Source organism: Corylus avellana, chromosome 3, assembly GCF_965113065.1.
Source record: "Corylus avellana chromosome 3, dhCorAvel1.hap1.2, whole genome shotgun sequence".
NCBI lineage: Eukaryota > Viridiplantae > Streptophyta > Magnoliopsida > Fagales > Betulaceae > Corylus > Corylus avellana.
The window spans coordinates 19612036-19636421 of record NC_142492.1 but is presented as its reverse complement, the minus strand read 5'-3'; the positions used below and the strand labels follow the sequence as shown (position 1 = coordinate 19636421).

Below are 24386 nucleotides of genomic sequence, written 5' to 3'. Positions count from 1 at the left end.
TTCTTAAAGTGTGCTTTAAGGCCAAAATCAATGGAATTAATTGCATCTTTATCTAAAACCTGAAAAAAATAAAACAACACAAAATCAAACAAATAAAAATGCTAACAAATTAACATATGTGAGTTAAGGGGCTTGAATGTGCAACATTTGGCATTTATCACACCACCAAACTTACATATTGGTAGTCCCTTAGCAATACAAAACAGGAAATAAATTGAAAAATAACAAGATAAATTCTTCTTTCGTGGGATGTACGATTGCATTTAGCATATGCAATAAGCCTTTTTAACCTCTAGGCATCCTTAGAGGACGAGTAAAGTCTCATGAGGGTTTAACAGGAATGATACCCACAAACATTGTTACTACCATGTTATTCCTAAGAATGCAGCATCATAAATCATGGTTCGCATTCATTAGCAAACTTAACAAAACAAACTTCATCTTCACAATTCCAGGAAATTAAGAATCAGGCTACTAAACATGGCATTATGAGATATCACAAGATTCAACTAGTGTAAAGTGAACTTAACACATAGTCATGAGGTTTCAAAAACTAATCTCAATCATGCATGGTTCAATACTCAAAATTCGCTGGACTCCCCATTGGATAAAACAACCAATGGCTTTTTTTTTTTTTAAATGCACGTTGTGCAGTGCTTAGCTCCCTTAAGCTTTCTAATTGACTCTTGTATCGAGCATAAAGCCAATGACTTCCAAACCAGAAGGCTTTAGGGCATTAGGTGTAAAGAAAGCCCTAAAGACTTACTGACTTGAGTAAAAAAGGCTATGAAACCAAGCTAGCCATGCTATTAATCAAGCCAACTTCTTACATTTTGACACGAACACTCACTGCTTAATGAGACAAGAGGTCCGGTTACTCAATGGGAAACTCAAACTAATGAATATTATTCCCTTTTCTTCTTTTTATTTTTAATTTTTAATTTTTTTATTATGCCAAGGTTATTCCTCCAACAAGTTATCCAACTGCACTCAAGACATTGATAACAGACACAACTGATCTTAGATTTCATACCCCACAGACTACGTGCTAGCGTGCTTGTGAGAATCAAATTGAAACAAGTAATATCTCTTGTTGCGAAAGAAAGTAACATAACTCTAAATCCCCTAGTCAAGTGATAATGTGTTCATCATGTTAAGCTCACCAATGAAATACAAATCAGAATTTAAAATCAACTGCATACTCAAGAATAACATAGCAAGAATTTTGGACAGTGTTTTGTTCTTCCATACACCCAAACTTGAATCACACATTGTCTCCAATGTATATATAGAACTGAAAAACAAGAGCAAGATGATAGGAATACCTAAATGAGCAGATGTGGGGCATATCATACCCCCAAACTTGTATACAAAAACACGTCCTAAAAAAAATAAGTGATACTCCAACCAAATACCAGTCAAGTGCAACACATTGTTGTAAACATATAATCAAAGAATAAAAATAGAACAATAATGGAGAAGATAAAACCAGGAAGGAGATCAAGCACCCTGGCCTAATGGGGGACTCGAGTGCATAGGGCTTGCACTCGAACCTATGAAGCTGACTCATTTAGTCAAAATATATGGGATCCGCCAAGCAAATGGAATCCTCATCCTTGATGAGCTCAGTGCTCTCTGACCCTGAAGTTTAAATTTGAAGAACCAATCTTTGATGTGTACCAAATATTGCATATTTGAACCCCTTAATTTACTTTTATTAATCATCTAGCGCTGTTATAATCTGATGTTCTGGGTTAGTGTGCGTCTTTAGTGTTTTGTAGGTTGCTATGGGAAAACTACAAGATTTATGTAAAAGTTGGACACTTTGGAGAAATGTTGCCAATGGACCTACGATCGAGCGAAAGTGTATATGCTCGAGCACAAATAAGCTCGAGCCCTGCATAGGAGCGATCGAGCGCAGCCACGTCCAATTCAAGTTCCAATGCGCAAGTATGACAACGCGACAGTGGGGATTCTATATGCTCGAGTACGCTCGAGCGTAGCAAGTGTACGATCAAGCACATTTGTCTGACCTGGCTGCAATTTTTATTCTAATACAACTTGTAAACCCTAGTTTTAGCCTAAAAATAGAACAGATCTCAGATTAGTTAAGAGAGGCTGCGAATTACGAAATTTTAGAGGAGACAGAAGAGAGTTTTAGGGTTTCCTAGCTTTTGGATCTCAAGTTTGAGATTTCATATGTGTAAGTACTCAATTTTCATTATGAATTCCATCAATTTTGTTTTGTCTTTCAATACCATGAGAGGCTACACCCTTAACTAAGGTTGAGGATGAAGCCTCACATATGATTAGCAACTTCGTTTCATGTTTGTAGTGTTTCCCAATTTAATGATTTAATTGCCCTATTGTTATATTCAAATCAATTGGATTGAATGATTCTTGGATAACTTTTGTGATTCAAGGATATACTTGATGATTTGAGATAATTCAATACAATTGATTGCTTGGTTTTCTTTGTTAAAAATTGGATTTCCCTTGTGATTTATTCTCTGGATACAATTAATGTTTTGATAAATATTGGATATCTTCTTGTGATTTACTGATACAGTTAATGATTTAATTAATATTGGATTTCTTTTGTGATTTGAGTAATGAATAGATACATGGGATGTTTTGATTAATTTTTTGAAGCAATAGTAAAACAAACCTAAGATTTATATGTGAGAACTTTGGGAAATATTATAGATCATGGAACTATGTTGTTACAAATTTGTGAGTACAAATTCTGAAATCTTAGTGCTTCGTCAATAGATTATTTTCACTGCAATTCGTTCATGCTTTTGATTTTTCATTCACACAACAATCTTTCAAAATTTGGAACTAGGTTAAGGTTCAATTGATTTAGATTTAAATTTGCTTTCAAGAACACAATTCCCTATGGGGTCAACCTCGGACTCGCACTAAGCTCCCATGAATTTTTTCCCTAGGTAGCAGTTTGTCTTTCTACAATGTTTAGAGGCCTATTTATAGGGATTTAGAAATCCCTAAAAACCCTAGAAACCCTAGGAAAATCGTAAGTCAGTCTTCCAGTTCAAGTGGGAGACTGAAAACCTAATCCAAGCTATAAAAGGATTGTTGGTGCATTCTAGAAGCTATGTGCGATCGAGCCTAAGGGACATGCACTCGAGCACATGTGCGCTCGAGCCTAGGCCGGTATGGCTCGAGCGCACCCAAATGCTATGTGCTCAATCCCATGCCTTCAAGATGCTCCCAAAATGTGCTTTTGTTCGAATTTTCAATGGAATTATTGCATCTTTCATTTAAAGCCCTGAAACAGAAAAATACAAAACAAAATCAAACAAATAACAACGCTAAGGAATAACATATGCGAGTTAAGGGGCTTGAATGTACCACATTCAGCGCTTATCACATTGATGTGGTCGTTTTAAAGCCAAAATAATATCAATAATAATAAACCGCTCGCAATAGGACGAATCCTTGTAAGATAAGGGTATAGAGTGGGTGTCAAACCTCAAGGACTTCAGGAGAGTTGTTAACAAGTTCATGAAGATCAAAAGTAACTTAATAAAAGAGGATTGATTGGTTTTGTAACTAAAGAGCATAAAAGTAAAGAGATTTAAAATATAAGAGAGAGAGAGTGTAGGGTATTGACTTCATCGCTATCCACACATCAATGGTTAATCGTATTTAATCACAGAAATTCATTCTATGCATGTTATAAATAAACAAGAAAATACGTTATTAAAGCATTATTATAATCTATCTTTGGTTGGCAAGAACTGTCCACCTAACAACTAATATACGGTATGACCCATCTTCCCTAGATATGGATTATCTAATACTTTAATGGGATACATATAATCAATGGAATAACATAATCCGTCTTTGGTTAGTACGGACCGTCTACCTAAATTATACTAAACTAAGGTGTAGTATGATCCGTCTTCCCTAGGTATGGCCTATTTAATCCTATTCATCATATGTCAATTAAAACTGTTGTATAATCATCACCCCCATAATCACTGAAAATAAGGATGATTTGAGTTCAATTAAAGTAAAAGACTTTCTATGACAAGATAAGAATTTCACTAAAATTGAATTTGGAATTTAAAAACAATTGCATTAAAATATTAAGAACAAAATCAATATGTAGCAATTCTCATAATTATACAACCACATGCATAAATTGAAAATCTGTAAAATAAAATACAATCAAACCATTGTGCTTGGATAGGGTTACATCAAAACCCCACGAAGGGTGTTTAGCTGCTCATGACTGTACTAAGCTCCAATGAATTTTTGCCCTAGGTAGCAGTCTGTCTTTCTACAATGTTTAGAGGCCTATTTATAAGGATTTAGAAAACAATAAAAACCCTAGAACTAGGAAAATTGTAGGTCAGTCTCCCAATCGAAGTGGGAGACTGAAAACCTAATCCAAGTTGTAAAAGGATTCCTAGCGTATTCTAGAAGCTGTGTGTGTGCTCTAGCCCAAGGGACATGTGCTCGAGCGCATGTGCACTCGAGCCTAAGTGCTGGGGCGCTCAAGCACAGGTGCGCTCGAGCCCAAATGCTGTGTGCTCGATCCCAGGCCTTCAAGATGCTCCTAAAATGTGCTTTTTTCCCAATTTTCAATGGAATTCTTGCATCTTTCATTTAAAGCCTAGAAACACAAAAACAAAACAAAATCAAATAATTAAAAATGCTAAGGAAGTAATATATACGAGTTAAGGGGCTTGAATGTGCAGCATTCAGTGGTTATCACACCTCCAAACTTACATATTGATAGTCCCTTAGCAATACAAAACATAAAATAAACTGAAAACAACAAATAAACTTAACAAAATAACAAGATAAATCCTTCTTTTGTGGGATGTACGATTGCATTTAGCGTATGCAACAAGCTTTTTAAACCCCTAGATATCCATAGAGCACGAGTGAAGTCTCGTGAGGGTTTAATAGGAATGATACCCGCAAACATTTTTACAACCATATTATTCCCAAGAATGAAGCATTATAAAAATCATGGTTCTCAGTCATTAGCAAGCTTAACACAACAGACTCCATCTTCAAAAATTTTATGGGAATTAAAAATCAAGCTACTAACATGTCATTATGAGATATCACAAGATTCAACTAGTGTAAGGTGACCTTAACACATAGTCATGGGGCTTCAAAAACTAATCTCAATCATGCATGGATCAATACTCAAAATTCATTAGACTTCCCATCAGATGAAATAACCAAGGCTTTTTTTTTTTTTTTTTTTTTTTAAAGGCTATGCAATCCTTAGCTCCCTTAAGCTTTTTAATTGACCCATGTATTGAGCGTTAAGCCAATGACTCCCAAACCAGATGGTTTTAATGTGTTAAGTGTAAAGACACCCCTAAGGACTTACTGACTCGAGTCAAAAATGCTACAAAGCTAAGCTAACCATGTTATTAATCAAACCAAACTTCTCAGTTTTTGACACGAACAGTCATTACTTAATGAGGCAAGAGGTCCGTTTACTTGGTGGAAAGTTGAAAGTGATCAATATTTTTTTCTTTTTCTTTTTTTTTTCTTTTTTTTTTTTTTTTTTTTTTAATTTTATGCCAAGGTTATTCCTTCAATAAGTTACCCAACTACATCCAAGATAATGACAATAGACATAACTGATCACAATTTCATACCCCACAGACTACGTGCTAGCGTGCTTATGAGAATTAAATTGAAACGGGTAATATCTCATGCTGTCAAAGAAAGTAACACAACACTGATTCCCTAGTTAACTGATCATGTGCTCATCATGTTAAGCTTACCAATGAATTTCAAACCACAAATTAAAATAAATTGCATGCTCAGGACACAACATGTGTACCCAGACCCCCCAAACTTGAAAAACACAATGTCCTCAGTGTGTGGATAGAGAAAATAAAACAATGCAGGGGATAGGAGTACCTAACCAGTCACTGTGGCGTAAAAGAAGATGCCCCTGGAACAGGTTGCAATCGTGCTACAATGGAACGCAGCAGTTCTTCTTGCCTATCTAAACGTTGCTCTGCCAAGAACTTGTCCTCCCGGGCTTCCCTTCTTTGATTAGCTAGCTCACACCGGAGGAATGACAACTCTTCACTGAGGAAATGATACTCCAAGCGGCCCATAGTAATGGTCTCCTCATCCTCCACCTATGCCTCTTCTGCCTCTGCTTTAGGCTCATCCATGTCCATCGATACTGCATCACCCTCGACTACTTCTGCATCTGCTCCTCGTACCCGATGTCTCCATGGCATGTTAGAATAGCTTTGGTTCCACTGGAGTAGGCCGAATAAAGGGTGAGCAGTGATAGGCCCATCCCCGGGTGTGCCCTCGATGCCCCTCATCTGAAGTAGATGGCTGTTGAGAAATGGGAAAGGAAGTTTCTATGATGCGGAACCCATAGTGCATTGCGCTACTGTCCCATCTCAGAACTTGTGCATCTGGCTCCTAATGAGCCCAGGAATTGAGTACCAAAAGCCTCTACGAGGCATAGAGGGCGGCTAGAAATGGACCTTGTCTCTGAGTTTTGTGTCCCAATGGATACACATTACGCTACAAAATGAAGTCCACTAGCCAGAGTCATGCGGGCATCTAGGCCTTGCTGGTGCAATTATGTCGGTCATTGGTGTAACGGCCCTTGCACATATCATCCATAATCTGCTGAAGAGTAAGGTCGAAGGGAAAATCTTTGTACCAAGGAGTGCCATCCCGAGTCACAATAGTAGATGGGCACTCATAGGAGCATTGAAGGGCGACGGCAATGTTAGTGCTGGTTAGCTCAATGTCAACACCAGCCACACATGAGGAGAGGGTGCCCAACCGAGTACAGTCATAGGTTAGATTTTGGTAGAAATCCCGAACCAAGCTCTCGTAAGTGGTGGGGCTGATTCGCTTGAATAATGCTGTTAGGCCATGATGCTTGAAGTCCTTTACTGCCCACTTGGTGGCTTCAAGAGATTTGAATTTGGCTTCGATAACAAATGTGGTCTCTAGCGTGAGCTCTCTCGGCTTCCCATTGGGCAAGGATGATGTGGCCTGGGTTTCGGAGGCGGTGGCCTTGGTTGGGGAGGACCGAGAGGAGGAAGCCCGAGCCTTTGGCATTGTGCAAATTGGTTCAGGACTTTTGTCGACCACCTAGTGTGCAGCGCCAAGAACAAGGGGTGTAAAACCACCCTCGACAACCACCCAACCCCTACAAAACAAATAAAATCCAACACAGAGACAATCCGTGTGTGGAGAGACACCCACGGATTGCCTTTTAAACACAAAAAATGCGGGAAAAGAGGAGAAAACATGAAAAAAAGAGGGGAAAATATGACTGGAAAATGGGGAAAAGGGGTGGGGGTTCACGGTGGAGGTGCAGGGGACAGAGTGCGTAGGCGTAGAGTGGTGGGTGGTGGTGCAGAATGGCCAGTGAAGGAGCTGGGTGGTGCTAGTGTGTGCAGCGTTATGGTGGAGAAAGCTTACGGTGCTAGTGGGAAAGTGAGGGAGATGAGGGAAATGTGACCTAAAATAGGTCACGTGAGGCCTCTGATTGAGTGCGCTTGATCGCACTATAAGGTGTGCTCGATCGTACTCGCGTAGAGGTATGTGTGGGTGTAGGTCCTCTCGCTCGCGCACGGGCGCTGGTGCACTCGAGCACACAGTAAGGTACGCTCGAGTGTAGTCATGCAGGGCTGCTACGCTCGATCCTACCTGGGGTAGGCTCGAGCGCAGGTCTATGTCTAGGATCGAACACACTGTAGGTGCGCTCGAGCCTAGAGGTGCTAGTGTCTACAAAAAAGTAGATGGGATTCGTCAAATCGACAGATTCCACGTCTTTACTTGGCTTAATGTTCTAGATGCAGGGCTTCAATCTTTGACCATTGACCTTGAACAGAGTGTCATTGATAAGTGCTAAAATATTCATATTTTCAACCCTTAACTTGCATGTTTTAATCCCTTGGTTTTGGTTAATTAAGCCATTTTACTTCCTTTTTGTATTTTCTTGTGTTTTATAGGCTTTTGGAAGAAAAGAAGCGTTTTTGGACAAATTCCAAGCTTAAAGGGCAAATTGGGAAGACCTAGAAGATATGGTTAAGCTTAGCCAATCATGGTTAAAGTTTAATCAAATAGAGGAAAGGATCAATTCGGAATTTCTCACATTGAAGTCAAATCGGATTGGGTGAAAAATTTCAGCCCTTAACTTGCATGTTTTAATCCTTTGGTTTTGGTTAATTAGGCCATTTTACTTCCTTTTTGTATTTTCTTGTGTTTTATAGGCTTTTGGAAGAAAATAAGCGTTTTTGGACAAATTCCAAGCTTAAAGGGAAAATTGGGAAGACCTAGAAGATATGGTTAAGCTTAGCCAATCATGGTTAAAGTTTAATCAAATAGAGGAAAGGATCAATTCGGAATTTCTCACATTGAAGTCAAATCGGATTGGGTGAAAAATTGGATTCTGAACATGTCTCGGTATTTTGACCATAACTTTCAGCTCACATATTTGATTGAGGTGATTCAAGCTCTATTAGAAAGCTAATTCAAAGGGCTACAAATCATTGTGAAATAGTATTTTCCCAATTCGGAGCGCCGCAAGTTAAGACCGCAATTCTGGGCGAATTCTAGTCCGATTTGGATTTGGGTTTTCTCTATCCTAATTGGACTTGGACTTAAAACTCTGAATTTCCTAGGATTACTAGGGCTTCTAGGACTCTCCTAAGCTCTATAAATAGACCCCTAAGCCTCACAATTTAGATCATCCAAAAATCCTTAGAAGAGGCACAACCATGGGGAGAGGAATTGGAGACTACCTTTCGGTTCTTTCTTTCCTTTATCTTTTTAGTTTTATTTTTATTATGTGTAACTAACTCTTAAGTAGGGCTAGATTGAAGCCCTAATTATGTTTATTTAATATTTCAATATTGGCGCCTTTGTGATAATCATATTGTGTTGCTTAACTTGGATGGCCGAGTCCTGGGTTTAACATAAGTAACAAAAGAATCCACACCGCGATTCTTGGGTTAATCAACATAGATAATTAGGAGTATATACCTATGCCCTAGGCCCTGTGTGTTTGTCGATTTCTATAGAACATATGCTTTTCTAAAGAACAACTTAGTATATACCATGCTAAATCCCTTAGGAAAGAAAAGAGTTAGAGTATGTACCCATGCCTAACTCGTTGCTTAGAAAAATCAATAGCTTAAGGAGTTAGAGTTTAACCCTTAGGTTGGCAAACATTAGGTATTCATAATATGATTGGATCATTGGCATATTATTATATTAATTGAGCATAATTAGTGGTAGATATCAAAGCCCTGCCTTTACCTTTACTTTATCTTTATATCTTTTTACTTTCCTTAATATCAAATCTGTGACAATTTGATATTTTAATTAATTCAAAACAAAATCACAATCTCCGTGGGTTCGACCTCGTACTTGCTGTACTATACTATTATTTTGATCTTGTGCACTTCCGAGTTAAAATGTACAATTATTTACCTATTAATTTAGGTATATTTTTGCACAATAGCCATCCATTGGGTCCCATAATTCGACGATGCCATGTGGAGACACAAACCTGACAATGAAGGGCCGTCCCATCTTGAGTGGAGCATCCCATGGAAAAGCCAGAGTTTGGAGTTGAAAAGCCATACCTTCTGTTCCGGCACAAAGGTCTTGGGCAGAATGTGTAGGTCATGAAATGCCTTTGTCTTTTCCTTGTAAATGTGGGCACTGTCGTATGCATTATTGCGCAGCTCCTCCAATTCTATCAGCTAAAGTTTCCAGTGGGAGCCAGCCTCTTGTATGTCGAAGTTAAATTGCTTGATTGCCCACAGAGCCTTGTGTTCTAATTCCACAAGAAGGTGACACACCTTGCCATAAACAATCCGGTATGGTGACATTCCAATAGGTGTCTTGTAAGCTGTGTGGTAGGCCCATAGCGCATCATTGAGGCGCAAGGACCAATCCTTGCGGTCTGTCCTAACCGTTTTCTCCAGAATGTGCTTGATCTCCTTTTTGGAAACTTCCACTTGGCCACTAGTCTGAGGATGGTAGGGAGTGGCTACTTTGTGTGTGACGGAGTACTTGAGAAGCAAGGTTTTGAGAAACCGGTTGCAAAAGTGCTTACCTCTGTCACTGATGATGGCCCGAGGAGTACCGAATCTGCTGAAAATGTTGGCTTGGATGAATTTTACCATGACCTTGTGATCATTGGTAGTGGTGGCCACAGCTTCTACCCACTTGGAGACATAATCCACCCCTACCAAAATATACTCATACCCAGAAGATGGTGGGAAGGGTCCGATGAAGTCGATACCCCAGAGATCAAAAATTTCAACGATGAGGATGGGGTTCAGTGGCACATGTCCCTCCGAGACATAGCTGGCACCTCTCATAAGCCTGGCAAAATTCATAGGCATCTTTGAACAAGGTCGGCCATGTGAATCCGCTTTGTAGAACCTTGGCTGTAGTCTTTTTGGCACTAAAGTCACTATGGGAAAATTGGTCTTTAGCCACATGTCATCGCTGATGTTAATTAGCGACGACTGTGGTCGTTGCCCCCAGTCGTTGCAAGTAATCCGTCGTTAAAGACTAAACAACGATGACTTTTCTTGTCGTCACTGCTAATAATTATCAGTGACAACAAATGTCGTCGCTAATAACTATCAAAATTTGTCGCTGAAAATGCCTCTTCAAGTCAATGTTGTCGCTGATGATGCACACATCAGCGGCGATAAATGTCATCGCTAATGACGCAAACATCAACGACGAAAAATGTTGTCGCTGATGACGCACACATTAGCGACGACAGATGTTGTTGCTGATGACCCACACATCAACAACGACAAATGTCGTCATAGATGATGCACACATTAGTGACAACAAATGTATTTGTCGTCGTTGATAATCGTCGTCATCAACATCAAATGCTTTTCTTTTTGGCTGATTAATGTTTTAAATTATTTGGTATGAATGATCTAAACATAACAATATGTTAGAGCTTATCTCAAGAAATCTTTTTCTAATTAAATATGTTAAAAGGTCTGAAACAAAGTTAATTACAAGTGAATAAATCTCAAAAGTAGCCTGAGAAAACTACATAATTGTCAAGTTTTTAAGTAGGTGCCAAAGAAGGCATACATCAACAACAATGTTCCTTGAGAAATTAAACTTCATTTGTAGCTAAGCAGTAAAAAAAGGATTACAAAGAAGGCTTCCCAAATATAAGAACGGATAACTTGTACGACTAATCAATACTATATTGTAACAGCATGGAGAAGAAGAGCATATATTAGACAAGAAATTTCCCTAAAGAAAATAATAGCAATGCTGATAATGAATATATATATTTGTCTAAAAATAATAAAAAGTTTTACATTAACAGTTGAATAACAACAAATAGAAAGAAAAAAATCAAATAGTTGGGTTCACTGCATAGGTTTTATGAAATATATATATAAAAGAATACGAGAGCTGTAAAGCAACTTTGTTGAGCTAGGAAACGGAGAAGGTCCTTGGAGTTGGGGAAAAGGAGATGCTCCTTGGAGTTGGATACTATAATCATGGCAGTTTATGGAGTCAAAGCATGAGTCAAAGCTACAAATCCAAAGCAGTTTCTAGCAAATTCAACTACAACCTTAATTTCATGTACAATCAAAACTACACAATCAACTACAAACTTCTAGAATACAACCAAGTCTACAAACTTGTATTAAAAAATAAGAATCCTATCTTCACAATCAATTATTGTTGTGTTGTGCCATCTAACACAACAAGTTTACAAAGCAGGAGGAAATTACATAGCAGAAAATATGTGCAATTTATTCATCGCAAGAGCTAAACATAAGAAAATATCAAAGTAGGGGGAAATTGGCTACTGCACTTGTATTTCAACACCTTGACCAAGGAAATTAAGACTCAACCAAAATCAAACTTCCATCCAAAAATCAATCATCCAAATTCCATCAAAGTAGTAAAGAAATCACAAAATGAGCAAAATGAGCAAAAATGAGCAAAATTCTTACCCATTTTTGTGTCTCTTTAAACATTCCAATCAAAATGAGCAAAAATGAGCAAAATTCTTACCCATTTTTGTGTCTCTTTAAACATTCCAATCAAAATGAGCAAAAAAATTAGTTGTTCGGGTTCAATTAAAGCATAACAAAACATATCTATCACTCAACCATTTTATCTAAAACATGTGACATTAGGAGATCAAATTGGCGCTTTGATTCTTGTCTAATTTCCTCTATTTGTTCATCTCTTTTTCTATCTTTTTCCACTAACTCATTTTGCAGTTCCTCTATTTGTTCATCTCTTTTTCTATCCTTTTCCACCAACTCATTTTCCAGTTCCTCTATTTTCCAATTTGTTTCCTCCAACTCAAGGTTGAGTTGGGTGCCATATAGTGATCACGGAGAAGAGGATGGAGTAGGTATGACAAATTTTCCCATCCCTCTAACATGGCCAGAACATTTCCCACCAAGAGCTTGTGTAAATATTTCCTCTTCATCTACAACAACCTCTTTGTCAGCCAACTTCTCTAGCATCAAATTCTATAGAAGCAACATATTTTCAGGTTAGCCGTATAACAAGGAGAGACAAGATGTCCTAAAATTTTAGTAACTTTCATTGAACAATGTGAGACAAGATATTAATAGAAAGCAGAAATTTCAACTACTTACGTATCGTTATTCACACTGCGGAGTCACTAATTTCCCGTCTTTCTTTGTGTGAGAGATCTTATAAAAGTCAATTAGATTGGGCTCCTCTTCATCCTCTCCCGTCTACACGTAATAGACATATAATTAACATATGCTCTAAACATAATTATTAAAATAATGTAATAGTATAAAATTGTTACCTTACTATGTCGATGATTAAGAAAAGATCTAGAGCCGGATGTGTGATTGGTCTTCAACTTTGATCTATTCATCTTATTACATGTGGACTTGTCCTGTGACAAATCTTCACTAAACTATTACAAAATTATACTCCTTTATATTTGTTGTCAATTTAGTTTAAAAATATTTACCTTCCATTCTTTGTTTTCAAATGACTCGCATATTGTAAACCACATGGGCTATGAGATAAGCTTTGGAACTTTTGTCTTCACGATTGTTGAGTCTTTATCACCACCGAATTTAAGAAAATGACAATGAAAACCATGATGAAGTGTTCTATAACTATTTGATAAAGCCAACTCAATAGATCCAACGTAGTTAGCCAAATTCTCATCTAAAGTCCACTCATCTTGTATATTTTAGGGAAAAATATAAAAAAGCCCCCCAAACTACAAACCGTTTGCGATTTAGCCCCCTGATGTTCCAAAAGTCATAAAGTAGCCCCCCAAACTACCAAAATGTTGCATTTTGGCCACTCCGTTAGTCAAAACCGTTAGTCTGGACGGGAACCTCGAAACGACGCCGTTTTATTAGGGTTAAGTTACGAAATCGCCCTTATGGGATTTTTTTTTTTTTTTTTTTTTTTTTTTTTTTAAAGGTGGAGCAAAACGGAGCCGTTTTGCTTAGGTTAATAGGTAAAATTTTGGGTTTAGGGAAAAATGTAGTTCTCCTCCTTCTCCTTCACGCTCACGCAGGTCCCGTCTCACCCGTTCCCCTGGTTCACCCAGCCCCCCCGCCCCCGATTGTCGGCTTCCCCGTTCACGCAGCTCCCCCCGCAAGGTGCGCCGCCCGATCGTAGCCATCCCCCGGTCACGCAGCCCCCCTCGCACGCTGCGCCGCCCAATCGTAGCCATCCCCCGGTAACGCAGCCCCCCTCGCACGCTGCGCCGCCCGATCGTAGCCATCCCCCGGTCACGCAGCCCCCACCCAGCCCCGCGCACGGTGCCGGCCGGTCGTCGCAGTCCCTTCACGCTGCCCCCCGTTCATGCATCCGGTCTCGTCATCCTGAAGGTAGCCCACTTTCCCGATTGAGTTTTTCCTAAGGGTTTGGTTGTTTTGTTGAAGATTTTGTGGAGAATGGGTTTGGTTTGTTTGTAGAAGATTTTTCTGGAGAATGGGTTTGGTTGTTTTGCAGAACATTTTGTGGAGAATGGGTTTGGTTGTTTTGTATATGTATTGATGTTCTGATTTAGTGTGAAGGAGAATTCGCTTTATAGTGTCCAAAAGTGATATGGGTCCCTATGTTTAGAATATTTTTGCCTTGTCTGCAGCACAGCCGTTGTTTTTAGTATAATTTTTTTTTGGTTAAAAATTGAAAGTTATTGGTTGCTGTGTATATTGTCTGCTTCTTGTCGGATGGGTTGGTTTAAAATTTTGCATTCTGCCTTCCCTTTGTTTTGTGGTCCCCCTTGTTGTAATGCATGTCACATGTGGTCCCCTTTATTGTCTGCTGTAAAGGAAGAGAAAGAAGAAAAATCTGAACAAACCATGACAAGCAATACATCATAAGGTGACCGAAAATTCACAAAAAAGAAATGAAATTGTCCAAATGTAGAGCACCCACCTTGCTTCTTTCAACCTACGGCTTGGGTGTCGAATTATGATTTTTGTATGCTACATAACGCCATTTTATTTAAAATGCACTCCCAAATGAGGAACTTTCAACTATTTTTTTTAAAAACACATCTTTGGCTTGCAAATTCTTAAATGAACTCCAATAGAAAGTAGGCATTAAAAAGTTTGGAATATAACCACTCTTTCGCAAAAATTTTGGAATAAGTTAAGTTAAAAAGAAAGTGAAAATGTCTAGGGTTAAACACAAAACACAAATGTCAACGAATTAGTTGCATCCTGAGGCCATGCTTGACTAGCTCCAAAAGGGGTATCCAAATATATACGTTTTTCTCCCTTATGATGTGAGAGTTTCAATATTCAAATATTAGTAATTTCTTCTCTTGTTTTTCTTTTCTTTTTTTTTTTCTTTTCATTTTATCTCTCCTTAATTATATGCATCATGCATGCATGGGAGAGGACAAAGATAGGAATATGTCTCACTTTGGTGGTATTTTGTTGCTACTTGTATGCTGCACGTGTTTGAGAATGTCGAAGTTGACAAGGATGAAAATTTTTTAATTTTTAATTTGTGTAAGGGAAACTTGCATATTTATTTATTGGAAAAAAAAAATCAGTTAAAATTGTGTGGTCATTTTGTAACATAAATAAAGTTAGATTGGAAAAAAGAATATGTATAGCACTTACTTCATTTTTACTCTAGTAACGTAAATATATATTCTTGAATTATTTTTTTATCGCACATATACAATTATGATAATTTTATAGTGTCGAGTAACCCTACGTCCCATCACTATTTCCAACCTCCATCCGCAATGGGTGACGTGGCCATATATAATAATGTCATATAAAATACTCATATGATCATATGAAGCTTCATGTGCCTTTATAATTGGGTGTGCATAATTAATGACCATATATTGTCTAGATTTGTTTCCGATATGTTCCCTTACTTTAGATTGCATGCCTTGTACAATTTAACGTTAATTATTATTTTTATTTTTCCTGTGAAGTGACTTTAAATTAGTTAAAGTTAAATTGTACTTAATAGTAGTTGATATTTACATAAACTTGAATTTCTATTAGTAAATTTTTTTTTTTTAATATTTTATTGAGTTGTTAATTTTCTTTACTTCTTTTATTGTTTAGGATGACTATACGAGAGCTTGTGTTTGAGGTGCATTACGGGGGTAAGATTAATAGGGGGTTTACGTGCACATATGTGGGGGGTGAGGTAGATGTGCATGATGAGACGTACGATGAGGACAAGTTGTCATTTTTTGAGATTGAGGGTATAGTAAAAAACTATGGATACAAGTCAGGGGATCTAGTGTATTACTTACAACCAGGTTGTACTTTTCAAGGGGGTTTGAAATTAATTTCATTGGATCATAACGTCTTGGAATTGGTTGCTGCACATAAAGGGGTACCGGTTATTGAGTTGTATCTTGTTTCATTTGATGAGCCTGCAGTTAATGACGATGAAGATGAAGACGATAATGATGATGATGATGGTGAACATTGTGAAAATAGTAGGATTGATCGAGATGATCCTTATTGGGAAGAAGTATTCGAACCGGACTTGTTTGATGAAGATAGCAATCTACCTGGGCCATCCACGGCAGGAGGAAATGTTGAGGAGGGTGGTGTTGAGGGTAATGACGAGGGTGATGGGGAGGGTAATGAGGGTGAGGATGGTGATGAGGATAATGATGAGGAGGGGGATGAGGATAATGATGAGGAGGGGGATGAGGATAATGATGAGGAGGGGGAGAGTGATGAGGCGGCAGAGGATGATAATGAAAATGCAAATGCAAGGGTAGCTAAAAAAGGTAGTGGAAGGGGTCAGTGCTATGGTGATGAGGTTGATGATGATGATGCAAACTCTGACATGGCTAGAAGTGACATTCTTGTATCCCCTCCTAGAAGTGACGAGGAGAATGAGGTTTCATCTGTTTCCAGATTTGTAACTAGGCGAACAGAGTTTCAACCGACTGACATGTCGAATCCACAGTTGAGTAATGGGCAGCTGTTTCCCCCAATCAAAGTGTTTAGAGAAGCAATTAGGGAGAACAATTTGAAGAAGGGGAAGGATGTAAGGTTTTAAAAAAATTACCTAGCCAAATGTATTGTCGTATGCAGAGATCCACGTTGTAGGTATCGGGTTTACGGTCGTAAATCCAAGGATCAAGAGTCATTTGAAATTAGATCGATACAAGACAAGCACACTTGTACAAGGCAGCATAGGAATTCGATTGTGAAATCTGCATGGGTTGCTGATAAACTTATTGACAAGTTTAGAGTGCAACCTAACATGCCGTTGAAGGCAATTCTTGGGGAAGTGAAAGACAAATGGGGTGTTGATGTTAATAATTGTCAATTGTATAGGGCTAGGAGAATTGCAAAGGAAATGCTGCAGGGCAAAGTAAAGCTGCAATACAATAAGCTGTGGGATTATTGTGAAACCGTTAGACAAACGAATCGGGGTAGTTGTGTGATGATGAAGGTTGAGAGACCTTTACCTGACCACCCATCATGTTTCCAAAGGTTGTATTTTTCATTGGCTGCCATGAAGAAAGGTTTTCGAGCTAGTTGTAGGCCTATCATTGGGTTGGATGGGTGCTTTTTGAAGGGAACTTATAAGGGACAGCTTTTGTCAGCCATTTTGAGGGATGGCAATAATAACATTTACCCAGTGGCTCTTGCAGTTGTTGAGGCAGAAACCAAAGACAGTTGGATATGGTTTCTTGAGACATTGCTCTCAGATCTTGGCACCCCTCCTGCACAAGGATGGACATTTATTTCTGATCGTCAAAAGGTAACTATATTATGAGTTCATTATGTTTATTCCTTTTTGTTTTTTATTGTTTTTGTTAAAAGATAACAAAGTGTTGTTTATTATTCATTGTGGTTGTAGGGGCTACAACCAGCGTTTGACGTGGTGCTTCCCAGGGGTGACCATCGGTTTTGTGTGAGGCATTTGTATGCCAACTACAGAGATGCAGGGCATCGTGGCCTTGCATTGAAAGACAAGTTATGGGCTGCGGCTGCTACATACACTGAAGCTGAATTCCATAAGGAAATAGATGAATTGAAGCATATAAGCGAGGATGCACACAACTACTTGTCAAATGTTGACCCAAGCTCATGGTCCAGGGCTTGGTTCAATACATTCCCAAGGTGTGATCTACTTGTCAACAACCTCTGTGAGTGCTTCAATGCTTACATCCTGAATGCGCGTGACTTGCCGATCATATCCATGCTGGAATTCATAAGGAAGAAGTTGATGAAGAGATATCAAATGAAGAGGGATGGCATCCGCACCATGACTGGTACGCTATGTCCAAGGGTTGTTGCCAAATTGGACGAAATTGGACAAGTTGCTGGGCATTGCTACAGCACATATTCTGGGGATGGGTTATACGAAGTAACCCACAATAATAAACAATATGTTGTGAATTTGTTGAGGAAAAGTTGTGGGTGTAGACAGTGGGACATGACAGGAATTCCCTGTGCACATGCAATGTCTGCAATTTGGTTTTTTAATGCAAACCCTGAGGATTACGTAGATGATTGGTATAGCATTGAGATGTATAAAAAGGCGTATGATGACATTGTGTATCCAATGCCTGGAGAGGACCAATGGGTGAAGACTAACTGGGACAAAGTGGACCCCCCTATAAGTAGAATACAACCAGGGAGGCTCAGAAAAGTAAGGACAAGGGGTCCAGAAGAGTAGGTTAATCAATACCGTATGAGGAAGGGTGGAGTGAGGATGAGATGCTGCAAATGTAGAGGGGTTGGACACAATAGCAGAACATGTCCACGAAACAGAACAGAGGCAGTGAATTATAGAAGAGGAAGCAGTAGTGGAAGACAACATGAGGTGAGTTACTACATACATATATTATTAATTTTTAATTTTTGTCAAGCGGATTTTCTCCTGTTCATTATATATTGTATGATGTTATTAATTTATAAGCTTATTATCATAGGTACAAGATGATAGTGGTCGAAGTGTACATGATCAGACCCCAACTCCCCAGCCAACCATTGATGCTGAAATAGTAAGTGATAAACTGTTTAAATGTCATTACTCATTATAATTTGTTCATTACATTTGATTTACCAAGTTGACATCATATTTGCAGATTTCGCAAGATACTGATGCATCTTCTAGAGGTAGAAGGAGTACTAGGGGTAGGGGTAGGGGTAGAGGTAGAGGTCAGTTTCAACTTACCCCAGAAGGGTCTATTGGACTGCAAAGAGGTGGACCAAGAACTAGGGGAGGGCCTACTGGGCTGCACAGAGGTGGACCAAGAATTAGGGGAGGGCCCACTGGACTGCATATTAGTGGACCAATGACTAGGAGTGGAGGTAAAGGTCAGTTTCAGGGTACAGTCCACACCGTCAGATTATATGGGCCATCTCAACATCAAACCCCACAGTCTCAGGGCAATTCTACTGTGAGCAAATGATTATAATATTACTTTTGGATGACATAATAAAATGTTATTTCAAATATTTAATATTGTGAAATGTTACAACGTTTCAGGGTACTAGTACTGTCAATACCGTAAGGTTATACGGACCTCCTCATACACAGTCCGCACAATCTCAGAGCCTTTCTAGTGTCAATGTGAGTACTTCACACACTAAGTGTTTATTTTGTTAAATTATTATACACTTCAATCATAACTTGAAGAAGAGAAAATTGAGAATGTTTTGTCAAAAAAATTAACAAACTATTTTGCCATTGGTACATGTGGCCACACTATAGCCTATAAAATTGTGCCACATATAGACCCAACCGAAGCTGACTTACCACATCATCTCATTTCAGCCCCATGTAGCATTTTGGTAGAAACAGCTCGGTCGACTCATGTGCCTCATAATTTTGGTATTTTTGGAAATAAACTCGTTATTACTAGAGAGAGTCTACTATTCCTCTATGTTAGAATCCAGTTGTCTGTGTATATTTTGTGGACACGGATATATGATATAAACCAAAGGTTATGGATTGCCATTGACTTTATGAACTTATACAATTATTACCTTGATCATTGTTTATGATGATGATTAATTCATGTTTCCCATATAACATATCCATCCTTGATAAAAGCCATTCATATGCTGTGTGACATTAAATAGCTTGTCTATTCAACAATGTACTCTTTGGTTTGCTAAAATCATAGTAACATTTTGGTTGTTTTTTTATATTTGAAAGTAACATTTTCTGAGTTCAGTTTCTTTTGGCATATATAGAGTGCCTATGCAATTCCTATAGTATGGTTGTAAGCTTGTGACAAAATTCATGCATCTGGATGTATTCGGACCAAAAGAGAATTCATCTCTTTGAGAATTTTGATTAAAGGGTTCATTTGTCATTTGACGAATGCAATTTTCTCTTCAATCATATTTAATAATATTATAAATTGAGAATGTTTGTCAATATGTTTAGTTTTGAACTAATTTTTATATCTCCCCCAAAAATGTTATAATGTGACGTGTGTGTGTGTGTGTGTGTGTTTTGAATTGTTGGTTAATGTGTGTGTATGTGTTTTGAATTGTTTGATAATGTGTGTGTATGTGTTTTGAATTGTTTGGTAACGTGTGTGTGTGTATGTGTTTTGAATTGTTTGTTAATGTCTTTTGTCTTCTATATATATATATATTTTGTATTAAACGTATCTACAATTTTGGGAATTTTTTATTTTTTATTATTTGTTCCCCAAATGTGAGCCCACAGTTGTCGACGCAGGAACATGGAATATCGCAACTAGAAGGGTCTCCTTTACCAAGCGGATCTTCTCAGCATTCTCAACAACATTTGGGGCGTACTACTGCATGTACATCAGCACCTGCCAAAAGAGGTAAAACGATTGTACCGACTGTGGATTAGGCAATTGCAGTCATGGAGGCTAACAAGAGAAAAAGGAAGAAGCCAGATTGGCAAAAATATTAGACACCAAGAAAATGGATTACTATAGAGATAATTGATCGTTGTGGATGTGTAAATATATATATATATATATATATATATATATATATATATATATATATATATATGTATGTATGGTTAATGCTACAATTTGGTTATTTTGGATGTGTAATATGTATATAGGTGATGGTAGACACATTAACCTTGTAGCCGTTACAATTTGGTTATTTTGGATGTTTAATATCTATATAGGTGATGGTAGACACATTAACCTTGTAGCAGTTACAATTTGGTCATTTTTGAATGTGTAATATCTATATAGGTGATGGTAGACACATTTACCTTGTAGCCGTTACAATTTGGTGATTTTGGATGTGTATTATATATTTGGTTTATGTTTACAACATGTACCTTGTGTATGAAACCATTATATTTTTGATAGAAAATTCAACTTATCAAATTGTATCATGAACAGACTCTTAACTACAATTGCACGAGGAAAACACCAATTACACCAGGACTAGGTGTAAACACTACTTTATAGAACACAATCAATGCAATTCGGTTGGAATAGGTAAATGTACAAACAATTGAAACTCATCAAATTGTCATATTAGGAAATTGAAACAAGGTTTCGCACTTTAACATAGGTTTCACATTTTAATACAACATACTAAATAATAGTCCTTAACGTACATAGGTTTCTCCCTCTCACGGCAACATTGCCCTACTAACAGTGCAATGACGTTTCTCCCTATCATTAACAAAACAAGACAACAACAAAAAAGATAAGATCAAACAAGTGGCCAATGACATCCTTAAGTTTTTTTCAATGCTATTATTTTTGTACTTTTCAGCAGCAATTTGCAACGTCAACTTTGCCACTTCAGTTTCAAAACCTTTCTTCTGATCAGCTATTTGGGCATCAAGCTGTGACACAGGGAGCATAGCTTCTTCGTCAACCCACATAAACTAATCACAACCCCGATCACTTTCGCTCTGCATATTTCATAAATGAGAATTACTAACCAATTCACAAACAAAGTGTAATATAATTCACAATGGAGTTCTTCAATGTTATTTGATTTAAGAGAGTCAAAAACAAAAGGAGACCTTATGAGCTTTCAAACTATTTCTATTTATGAAGTGTGAAACATTTACATCCTTCAATTTTCCAATACTCCAATGGAAAAGACCCAAAAACTTTGTCAAACAAGGCCAACCTTATTTGGTAATGGACATGCCTAATTCTAATAAAAAATAATAATAAGAATTTTTTTTAAAAAAAAGAGTCTAAAGACCCACCTTTCTAATTAACATTATCTTTATTTGCTTAGAACAATAAATAATTGCTGTATGCTCTAAGAGAGAGATAAAACAGTCGCATAGAATGGGAATATATACCATGTTATTATTAATTATTATTATTGGGAATAGATTGACATATGTTTTCATCATGTACATAAAAACGATGTCATTAAACTTCAAGAAGCAATTAACCAAATTAATAAGGCAAAAGGGGATAATAATTAAACTTATGCTATTGGGATACAAAGTGATGAATGGGATACAAAGTGAATATGCTATTGGGATACAAAGTGATGAATGGGTCTCAGAAAATGGGGTCCTGCATTTCAAAAGTAAATGAATATGTTCATCAAATATCTTCTTCTTTTTTTTCTCTTTCCTTAATTGTTTGGCAGCTTACTTACTCAAACAAATTCATATTAATGGGTGTAAGTCTTCTATTCTCATCACATAAGCAAATGAAAAACGTCTAATATAAGTAGTCATCATCAAAAACATCAAATGGAACCCACAAAAAAACATTGGCTACACAACATGGAACACATCTCTTAGAATAGACCCACAAATCCAAACCAGCAATCACTGTACAGATTTGAATCAAATGGAGAAAAGCATAAAGAAAGAAAGAAAGAAAGAAATCGAAAACCCCTAATTTTTAAAACCTAAATTCGCACCTTATATTTATCGCATCCAATAAACCTTCTACCAAGATTTTTCTGCGTGCGAGAAGTCATCACTGGTGATTCTATTCCACATAGGCATTTCGTACACGTAGAGGTAGACTTCGCTGGCGAACTTCCCACCGACAGTACACAGCCATTCGCATCATCTTCGCCGGCAAACTTCTCCATCGTTGACGATGGGAGCGGCTGCGTGACATGCATTACAACAAGGGGGACCACAGAACAAAGGGAAGGCAGAATCCAAAATTTTAAACCAACCCATCCGACAATAAGCAAACAATATACACAGCAACCAATAACTTTCAATGTTTAACCAAAAAAAAATTCACAGCAACCAATAACTTTCAATTTTTAACAAAAAAAAAAATTATATTCAAAACCAATGGGTCTGCTGCAGACAAGGCAAAAATATAGAGACGAAAATATTCTAAACATAGGGACCCATATCACTTTTGGACACTATAAAGCGAATTCTCCTTCACACTAAATCAGAACATCAATACATATACAAAACAACCAAACCCATTCTCCACAAAATGTTCTGCAAAACAACGAAACCCATTCTCCAGAAAAATCTTCTACAAACAAACCAAACCCATTCTCCACAAAATCTTCAACAAAACAACCAAACCCATAGGAAAAACTCAATCGGGAAAGTGGGCTACCTTCAGGATGACGGGGCCGGATGCGTGAACGGGGGGCTGCGTGAAGGGACTGCGACGACCGGCCGGCACCATGCACGGGGCTGGGTGGGAGCTGCGTGACCGGGGAATGGCTACGATTGGGTGGCACACCGTGCAAGGGGGGCTGCGTGGGGGCTGCGTGACTGGGGGATGGCTACGATCGGGCGGCGCACCGTGCGGGGGGGCTGCATGAACGGGGAAGCCGACAATCGGGCGGGGGGCTGGGTGAACCAGGGGAACGGGTGAGAGGGGACCTGCATGAGCGTGAAGGAGAAGGCGGAGAACTATATTTTTCCCTAAACCCAAAATTTTACCTATTAACCTAAGCAAAACGGTGCCGTTTTGCTTAGGGTTCCCTAACCATAAGCAAAACGGCGCCGTTTTGCTTAGGGTTCCCTAACCATAAGCAAAACGGCGCCGTTTTGCTCCAGCTTTAAAAAAAAAAAAAAAAAAAAAAAAAAATCCCATAAGGGCGATTTCGTAACTTAACCCTAATAAAACGGTGTCGTTTCGAGGTTCCCGTCCAGACTAATGGTTTTGACTAACGGAGTGGCCAAAATGCAACATTTTGATAGTTTGGGGGGCTACTTTATGACTTTTGGAACATCAGGGGGCTAAATCGCAAACGGCTGGTAGTTTGGGGGGCTTTTTTATATTTTTCCCTATATTTTAAATAACAATAGTCTTAGCATTCTATATTATATGTAGTAAATAACATAACCTCAAACATTACAAGTCACCAAAACATGAGCTCTCAATCGTTGCCACTCACTTGGTGGGACACAAGTTCAAGAACTATGCCAGAGCTCGGCGTGTTCACAACAGACATGTGTCACCCTCCTACTAAAATAACTTGCATTTTTGCCTACAAGTCCTCTTGCCTTGGGAGGGATTGTTATCTCAATAGGACGACCATCCTTAAAAAGCTGATCGAACTTAGTGGATTTATTCCGACCTCTTTTCTTCTTTGTTGGACATAACAGTTGTGAGACAAAATATGAAACATAGTTAATATTTTTAGTGAAGTAGTTTGTTCATAGTCTATACAATAACATAGACAAAATATGTGCACTTACAAGATGCATTCTCAACTTAATCATTAAGATGCAATGGTGTAGAACGAGCCACGGACAAATGCAATCTTTCTCAATTCATGATCTTCATTGCATACAACTGATTCCACAATAAAAACAGTGAATAAGAAAATGTGAAAATACAAACATATACAATAATCGAAAGATTGGTAACAAGGCAAAAAAATCTGTAGCTCGTATCATCTTACCATAGAATAAATATTCATTTACAATAACAT

General features: G+C 38.1%; 2 pseudogenes; one reads left to right on the top strand and one right to left on the bottom strand.

Moving 5' to 3' along the window:
* Positions 1 to 12158: 12158 nt before the first annotated feature.
* LOC148586889 (uncharacterized) lies at positions 12159 to 13063 on the bottom strand (annotated as a pseudogene).
* A 2546-nt stretch (positions 13064 to 15609) lies between these two features.
* On the top strand, positions 15610 to 21350 carry LOC148586888 (uncharacterized; annotated as a pseudogene).
* The last annotated feature ends 3036 nt before the right edge of the window (positions 21351 to 24386 follow it).